Genomic DNA, 10,073 nt, shown 5'->3' on the forward strand with positions numbered 1-10,073 from the left:
TCTGTGAAGGCTGGCAAGAGCTACAAAAGCCTAACCAGCAGGCAGTGTTGACTGACTTCCAAATTCTACCACTCCCCAAGGACTGCAAAATATGGGAATTGCTATGAGGAGGTGAATCCTTCCATTCAAGGTTCTCAAACCTATATCATCTTCAGGTAGTTTTGCTCCAAGATAAAGGCGAAAATCATAATTTATGGATTCAAAGTTAAATAGCCATTACATAAAATGCAAAAGTCATCAAAGAAGCTAGCACTAAAATTCCAGTCTGCTTTTAACCAGCCAAGTGTCCCAATTATGGTCAAAGAATCTGATTTATTTTGGAAACTCAGAAGCAGTCCAGTGGTTTTATGAGAACCACCAACAAATTTGGATGTAGGTGCTGAATTTATGAACCATATTCTGATTATTTCAGGAAAATAAGAAATAATAATTTTTAAAAAAAAGAAAGCCGAGATCTACATAGTTAGTAAAAAGATTATTATTCTTAAAATGGGTCTAGTGGCCTACATTATGTGTTTGTGTTGCTGTGTCAGTGCTAACTGTACTATTTTCTTGCTCATGCCACTTACAGATGCACAGTGTTACACAGTGCACTGCCTGTTTTAATATGTTGCTCCATAGACTGACTCATTAGCTAATCCTATGTGCAGACAACCAGAAACATTCTTGAAAGAATTCTGGCTCTTTGATTTTTTTTCCTCCAAAGGAAAATTACAATTTTTCCACTCCACTCATCTAGTGTTTTAAATGTTAAATTATATCTAATGTTTCTCACAGGGACTGAGACATAGCTGGTATTCACAGGCTCCTAAAGCCATTTCTGAAAGATGTTGACAGTAAAGTGGAGTGTCCTTATCTCGGTTTCATCCTAAATGTTCACATTTAAATGCAAGAGAATCCATCCTGCTGAACCCAGGCTCAGAGATGGAAAGGGAGGAGGTGCTCCAAGCAGCAGAGCAGGAATTCTCCTGCAGCCCATGGAGAAGACCATGGTGGAGCAGGTTGCTCCCCTGCAGCCCACAGAGGACCACAATGGAGCAGATACTCACACTGCAGCCTATGGAAGACACCATGGGTTCTTCAGCCTCTCTCACTTCTCCCTGGCTTACAGCTTACAGTTGTAAAACACCAAACTTCTGTTTCCACGCACCACAATAAATTTTGATCATATTTTTTCCCTGATTATAGGATTCAATTCTTCCACGTTCTGTTTTCTTTTTTCACTGGTGGAAAAGATAAGAAATACAGGTATATTATGTTCTCACAGGCATTTTTACAGGAACAAGTGCCTGTATAATTTCTGTATTCATAAATTAATAATAAGTACTCAGGCACACTTCAGACTGCTGAGCTTTCTAGCACTAACAGTATGTCGCTCTTAAGCACCAAAAATGATCATGCAGCTTACAGAAAAAATTCAATTTTAACTAAACCATCTTTTTAGAACCAATTTTAACATTTACAACAAGTTTCTGGATCTCAGATGAAGCAGTCTGTAGGAATCTGTGCAAAATTGAAACATTTGTCATGAAATTGCTATCAACTTTATCAGTAACCTTTCAGTAATCTATAGATCATCAAAAGGATGTGGTTAATCTGAGCAATATTTGCAGAATTTTCAGATTTGTGAAGAGTCTTAAAATGGTTTCATCCTAATTCAAGGTGAGTGGGAGCAAATTCCTGAAATTTCAGCATCTCCTGTAGGGCAGGATTTCAGTGCTTTGACCATGCTATTGACTTGACATTTCACAGAAACTACAGCTCCAGCACAGTATGCATTGAGACTAAAGGCCATGAGCATTTTAAAAGTACTCAGGAAATGCCATTGCTCCTCAAGAATAGAATGTTTTTTAATGTTTTTGTCAAAATTTAGAATGTTTTTGTCAAAATTAGGTATTTCTACAACCAGGTAAGTGACACTGTGTATTAGAGGCTGGAGAGAATGACAGTACGTGGGGTCTTCTATCTAAGAATCGTAATAACAGATTAGTAATGAAAACAGAGAACAAGCTCTAGGATAAATTCTTTTAGGGATGTTCTTTGTGGTGCTGTGATTCACATCAATGCAGTGACCTTTCCACTGTCCTGAATCAATAATGCATTTCAGCACAGAGGTATGAATGTGAATTCTGTTCAAAATCAAGCATAAGCCTCAATCATTTAGGAATCCAAAATGCCTGAATTCAGGACAAAAACACACTGCTAGGACCTCAGCAGAAATGGCTTTGAATCCTGCCTCTGGGTAATGCCCCTGGAGCTGATCAGTTAAACTCTCTGCTTCATGAAATATGGCACTGGAGGAAGGTCTGTTCTTCTAACAGAGACATTCAGAAAATTTGTGCAGATGGAAACCGATAGCACTTCCCAGCTACCTTCCCACTACAGCCCTCCAAGGATAAGGAGCTATGTGACTAGAGAATTGGGAGACAATATACCAAAGAAATTCATTTCAAGCTGATTACACATGGCACCAGTTTCATGTCTTCTCACCTTACCACCAGGAGAGTTGGGCACGCAGCAGCAGATCTCAGCTCCTGCATCCATGGTTTCTGGTAACAGCTCCCATCATGCCATATTACAGTAGGAGCACTTCAGTCTCATTCTCTCTCTTTGTTTTTTAGTTTAAATATGACTGTAGAAGCACTTGAAGCTGACCTAAAAAGGTGAGGTTAATGAAAATCATGCAGACATTGAATGTCAGAAGAATGGGTTGAGGATTTGCATGCATCATACTGGAGCCACTGCATACATTTCCATAACAGTAAGTGATGAATAATAAAACCTTCAAGTTTTATGTTTTTATCATGTCATCATCTCTGATTTAATATTCTTTTTGGTGCATTTTTTTCTTTCTTATGCACAGTGCTCCTTCCTTCATTATTTAGTTCAAACAGTAAGCCTTTTCTCCACCTTTCATTTATACATTTTTCTCTTCCTGATGCAAAATAGAAATATGCATTAAGAAGCCATCCCAGAGGTGACTAGAGTCATTCATATGTAAAGTAAAAGGAGGACTCTCTGGGGAGGACTACTAAGCTCATATCACTATTTAAATATTGCTTGTTTTTGTCTTTTTTCCCACTAGTTTGCACATCTCCTTCCTCCTCCCCATACAACCTCACACATGCCAGAAATTTATGGTGCTGTTTGGTCAAGGTCTTAGAAAGTTGTTCTCTTTAGAGAATGGTGGTAATTTGTGTTTCAGGTCTTACTAGGCAGATGGTCAGTCCTTGAGACAACCTGATCCTGCAGCTGCTGAGTGCTTGCAGAAGTGCTATTAAGTCTGATCCTTCCACTCTGAACCCAAAGACAATGTTCACCTTTCATTTCAAAGCAAATAGAACCAAGATTTGCACTGGAGTTTATTATCTCTGTTTTACAAATTAAGATTGGTGTAATAAAGCCTCAGAGTAGGACACTGCTGCCTACCTTGCTTTTGGACAAAATCTTACATTCTCCTATTAACCCCTGCAAAATGGAAATTGAAGGGGACCTGAACTGCCCTTAGCTATCACCTAGGTAGAGAGGCATCCAAATTTCCTTCAGCAAGATGTTTTATTTTTTCTTTTTGTGGAACCCAAGACATTTTTCAGTTAATGTCATAAAAATGACTCTGTGACTTAGCCACCGTCATCTTGCCTTAAGATCCTGAGTATAATGCAGGGATTCCCCAGGGTGCTTTGGGTGCTTATTTTTCTGACAGAAAAATCCTCCTGTTGTCTGGCTGTCTCTGCCTAGGAACGCCTATGTGTCAGTAATATTGAATTATTTAATACCCAACCTTTATACCAGCTTATCTCTTAGCATAATTCACTCTGTGCTCAGTTCCACCATTGCAGCTATTTCCAGTACATTTCCTTTGGTATTTACCTACTGGAGCAGATCTGAGCAGATAAAGAGAAACACTCAAATATTTTGAGTTAGACCAAAACTGTTTAAGTGCAGCCTTACTGGAAGATTTTCAGTGTCCTTTAGAAGCCAGCTTAGCCTTTGCAAACTTATTCTCTTATTTATTTTCTCAATACATTTAGATACCAATGTTGTGACATGCTGAACAAGCTGTATTAGCCAAATGTGACTAATATATTTTCATGAGTTTTAATCCTGTAGTTAGACAATTATGACAGATGCCAAATATAAAAACAACTGTGGAATAAAGAAAGAGAAAACTTAAACAGATTTTTATAAGTGACATTTGAATTATTTACACATTAAGAATTTATTTAATACATAATTTTACCTTCCCTAAGGTATTTTGATCAATCTTTCCAACAGAAATCATTTAGACTTTTTTGTTTAAAAGAGCTAACAACTAAATCCCTTGCTGAAGTGTTCTGTTTGATTTACTTGACCTGCTTTATGTTTATTTAAAAACAAACAAAACACCCTAAAATGCTGTCAATTAGGGGGGACCTGAAATCTGGTAAGAAAATCACTGTACAAGACCTATAGTTGTTTGCACTCCTTTTTTTTTTAATCCTAGCTTAAATGAAAATATAAACAGAAAAAGGAGAATAATATGCCAGAAATTAATTTTTTGCCCTTACCAGAGTGCAAAATTCTCATTGAGATTGGAATTTCAGCCCAGATGGCTTGGCCAAGAAACAGATGTCAATATTGTGAACTGCACTGTATATGATTTGACATCTTGACATTTAGCAGACTTAGAAAAAATTATTACAAGAGACATGGATACTTTAAGGATGAGCCTTACTAATACCATCATACATATTTCCTGCTACTGTTCTCCTGGGTTATGTGGCAGTGTGGAGGGCAGCTCAGGCTGCATGCAAAACAGCAAATTCACCAGTCCTGCACCCTCTCTGGCACACTTTGCCCAGCCTTGGGCATTTCCCAGACACATAAGAATGAGTGCAAAGTAAAAGCTCATGGAATACATTCAGTGTGGACATCAGGTGGTGGTACCCAGGCAGACCCTGCTCCCTCTGGGCCACAGTCCTGGCTGGTGTGGACATGCTAGCAAAGCACATCAGGAGAGACAAAAAGCCTTGGAGTCCCTCAGGTGCTTCACCTAAGTGTCTGAGCCATCTTGCAATAGGATTTCAAAGCACTAAATATTCATCACAATGAATTCAATCAATCAATGGTATACAGGAGTGCAATTGCAAAATGTTCTACAGGCAATTTCTGAAAGCAATTTTTATTGCAGTTTCCATTACAACTGCAAATAGAAACTTGTTCTTAATCTTTTCATAGCAGTCTCCCACTTGAGCTGTTATCATGAAGTATGTTTTCTGTCTTGAAGTACTGAGGACAGCATAGCACAGATGGGATGAGCCATATAAAATTATTTAGGAATTGGATCCTATTTCCAAACAGTTGCCATGTTAAAAATTAGCAGAAAGGGTGTAACAGGATTATTTTACGAAGAGGATGCAGAGGAAGATGAATTATCTCTAATGAGATTTACCTACTTTTTTTTTCCTTAAAGTTGAGACTTAAAACACCAAAAACATTTTTAATTAGAGAGAAGACTTATTTTTTAATAGGGTTCTGTAGAACTTCAGAAGACACCAAAGGGAGATATCCAAAGATTTCTCTATACAAGACCCCATCAAACTACAGTTGAAAACACACAGCTTATCTATCTAATGACCAAATTGATGATTGTTCTGCTCTCTGAAACATAATTGTTGAAGGAATTCCTAACACAATGTCCTTTTGCTTTCTAATGTCACTCATGAAGAGTGCTAGTTTAGGCTACAGCTGGCAACATAATTAGTTGATTAGGCAGAGTAATTCTGGAGCATTCACCGATCTGATGCCTGTGATCTAAATAATGAAACATTTTGTCCCTCCAAATGAGAATGCTTTTCAAGCACATGCCAAAATTAAAAAACATGTGGTTCTGCTTTGGCAATGTTCCAGAGATGCACCAATGCTTACAAGATGCACCTTTTACCTTGCACTGGCATGAAATTGGAGTTCAAATGATGATTCAGCACAAATTCTTCCGAATCAGAAGACAGTCTGCAGAAAAGGTATAAATATGCCTTACAGAACAAAAAGATAATAGCCTATTATACTTTATTTTAGCAAAGGGTCACCATCCTCGGCGGAAACACATAAAACATAAAAATGTCATTGCAACTGGCAGAAAAAGAAATATCTCTTTGTTTTAATTTATATAATAATTTTATAATTTTTGGTAGTAAAATTAAAGCAGCTGCATATTTCCCCTCTCTCTTCTTGAATAGGGAATTGGTTTCCTGGAAATGCTTAGGCATAATTTTCTACAAATACCAATTCTATCTGACACATTCATTGGAAAAATTCATATTGGATATAATAAAGAAGACTATTTTTGTATCTTTTTTTTCTTTCTCCATCAGTGATAGTGAATAAATAACATCCCTCAGCCCACTAACAGTAACAAGAGTTATTGATTCTAAAAAAAAAAAATTAAACTTTCTAAAATTAAAGATTTTCACTCCAGATAAAGTCTTTGCTTTGCTACTAACAGTTCTGGAGAAATGCATTGAAGATTTTCTGGTAATACATTGCTCCTATTTACTGATACATGAAAATTACTACAGATATCTCCTCTGGGTTGTTCGTTTACTTCTTCTGTTAATGTGGAAAAAGTGCCCGCCTACGTATCAGTCCACATGGTAAACAGTCAGTGTTCAATCAACAGTCCCTAATTAATATTCACAACATTTCTCTGAGGTTTTGTTTATTTCATTTTATCATCAAAAATTAATCCAAGATAGAAAAAAGAAGACGAATGGATCAAGATTTCAACACATTCATTAGTGAAGCTTCAGTTGTAAGCTGCACCTTCCTGACACTCACCATATACATTTCTTCCAATTTCCATGAGAGGGCCAAGAGCTATTACCTCCCTTCTTGTCAAATATCCCATGAAAAATCAAGGGTGACCTATAAAATCAGAAATTTTCTGTGTTGTTTTCAAATAAATAAGTTCAAGAAGTTTTCCTTGTTTTCCTGCCTAGCTATGAAAGATAACTGCACTCATTGCTACACAAGTAAACGTAAAGACTAGTCCCTAAGTCCTTCTACAGAGACATTTTTGACTAAAATACATGGATATGAATCAGGGAGGGAAATTAATTTTATGTCAGCAAGAAGCTTCCTGACCTCCTACTATCTGGCAGCACCACATGTTCCCATTCTGCAAAATGATTCAACAACCCCCTGGAAGCACAAGAACAGCTTCCCCTGCAAAGGGAAATTCAGAGGGCAGAAGAACCCGGGTTGCTCTATAGAACTATGACAATCAAGATCCAGTAGCAACAGTAAGAGAAAGCCTGTAGACAGATGGAAGCTGAACCTGTAAAGAGATAAGCCATATGAAATTATAATGTTATTGACATCAAATGGGGAGAAAAAAGAAAACAGCAAATCAAAAGTATTGATAAGCCCTTGAAAAGGTTTCATAAGAAGCTTGAAATCAATCCTGAAAGCCATTTGCATAGATTACACAGGGGAAATGTTCCAAAATATATGTAAAATAATGAAAAATACTAAGAACATGAGCAGAATAAATAAAATATTTAATAAACAGGAAAGTGCAGCAGAAACCAAGGTAAAAACAGCCAGCTCACATGATGAAACAGCTTTTACTCAATCTCTGCCTTACCAATAGCATTTTATTTAGTATTTATGTGTTTATTGCTATAAAACCCCACGTAACAATGTACATCTACATTGCAGTTTGTGACTTACAGCTAAAGATCCTTCACCACAATGGTCTCAGAGGTGAGAGGAGACATCCTCTGAGTCTGTGAGAGCCTGGGAAGCATTTACATTGAAAATATTAACATGTTGTCAGTGGAGAGGAATGCTTGGTATGCCTGAAGGGGTTTGGGCAGGGGGTTAGGGGAGGAAAGGAGAGAGAGAAGTCATTCCTGAAAGACCTTGGATGGAAGGCAATATCCTGAAAATGCCACAATGACTTTAGGAGGAACAGGGCTAATTTACTGACGGTTTAGTAATTGTCAGGCTCTGGTGAAAGCCACAGAAAACCTTTAAAATCCCTATAAAAGGGGCCTGTTTTAAAGAGGTTGTCATTGCTGAAAAGAAAAATAATAGACTAATGGGACTAATTCTAAACCCAGCAGGTCAGGAGCTGAGGCCTTGCAGAATAGAAAGGGAAAGCAATCATGTCAGATGAAAGAGAACTTGTAAGGGGAGAATATTCTGCTGTGTCCTGTCAAGCCAATTGTGGACTAATGCACATTTCTCATGGCTGTCACTAATTTAAACAGGCTGAACATTCAATCACTATTATTGTGTTATCTTTTTAGCTGAAGGTCGAACAAATGGGCATTGAAACCTTATGACTTCTCCTGTACATGGAAAAAAATCTCTGTGCCCACATTTGGTATGTGACATTGCATTTTGGAGCTAGAATTCTACTTCTTGTAATTGAAGAATTGAAGGACATATCTGAGAAAAAGCAAGCAGGAAATGCTTTGGTGGCAATCCCTATCCAATGAGTAGGGACAGGGATCAGCCTTTCCTGTAAGGAAAGGCATGCTCCCTTCTCACACACTTTCCCAGTATGAACACACAGATTTGGGACGTTGGGCCAGGGCTGTGGTCACCAGGAAGCAGTTCTTGTTATTGTGGATCCTATGATTATTTCTCATAGAACTGTATGTAAAAACCAACACACCTTTACAGGGCTTCTCCTTTATTTATGCAGTCCATGATACAGATATTGGAGAAAAAAAAAATACAAAGCAGAGCTATTAACAGGCAACTTAGTGATAATTCTATATCTCCAAAACAAGAGCTGTCTCTGTCCCCTAAGTTTCTTAAAGGGCCATACAATAATTTAGGTTGTAAGGAATTTAGGCCATCTACGTGGAGCTCCAAGAGCAGGGCCAGCTTCCAGTTTAATGAAGTTGCTCAAGTTGCTTCTGTGTCCAAGAAAGTTTCAAGTATGTACAAGGATGGCTACTCACCAACCTTGCTAGATAAATATTGCAGTGTTTCACATCCCCATTCTGCAGAAATATTTTCTTTCTATCTATCAGGAAGGTTTAACATTTCTGTACTAAAAGTAAAAAAATGCTAACTCTGGTCTTTTCAACATGCCAAATAAAGATATTTAAACAAACAAATGCCCAGCTCATTACTAGAACTTTCAGTGTAACCTGAAATACAATAATAAATTTTTAATACCATATGCCTTGCAAAAAATAAAAGGGCAAAAAATTCAAGGACTCAGGATTTCTGAGTTATTACTCTCTCAAATTGAAAAATGAGAACAGACATGAGATATCTTAGCTTTCTATTCTCCTTTTTAAACTAAATAAATTTTTAAAAAGAAAACAAACCAACGCACAAAACATTTTCCCTAGATTCTTCCAAGAGGAGGGCTTTGATGTAGCTCTATCTCCACACAGTGCACACTACTACATGTGGGACACACACCAGACTTCATTGGTGAACTGATGTTTCCTGAAGTAAACAAACTGAAGTAGATTCTGGTAATGTATTAGAAATTATTAAAGTTATGGCTACTTTTATATGTATCCTAGTGTCTTAAAAGACACAGTTCTGCTATGGGCTAGGCAGCACAAAACAGCAGAAGGGTTTCTTTTGAATTTAAACAATAATACCTCCAATAGAAGCCTCATAAGCATGGACTGGTCAAGACAGAAAACAGTAGGAAAGAGGAGCTCAGATCTTCACCTCCTGACTTTCTCCCAGTGTTGTAGTGCGTTTTTATATTTTGTAATACTTTGAAGTAGTTTTGTTTTGTATTCCCATATTTTTCCCAAATGGTTTATCCCAGACTGTACCCCCCTCCCTTTACCTGTGTAATTCCTCTCCCAGGATGAGATCATCCCCAAATCCCCACCCTGACTCTCTGTCAATCACTCAGCATCCCATCCCCCACCATCCAGAAGTTTCGATCCAGGTCGTCGAGTGATTAGCCAGAGGCTGGGAGTCAGCCCCCCAAGCCTTGCCCCATACGCTGTCCTAAATGTCTATCCCCCAGTACCCATCCCTCAGAGATACCTATTGGTTGGTAAAATGTTCTCTACTTTTGGTTTCCACCTCCCTTTAAATGTGAC

Source organism: Agelaius tricolor, unplaced genomic scaffold (assembly GCF_023055355.1).
Source record: "Agelaius tricolor isolate 1412-34295 unplaced genomic scaffold, bAgeTri1.0.p SCAF_2, whole genome shotgun sequence".
Taxonomy (NCBI): domain Eukaryota; kingdom Metazoa; phylum Chordata; class Aves; order Passeriformes; family Icteridae; genus Agelaius; species Agelaius tricolor.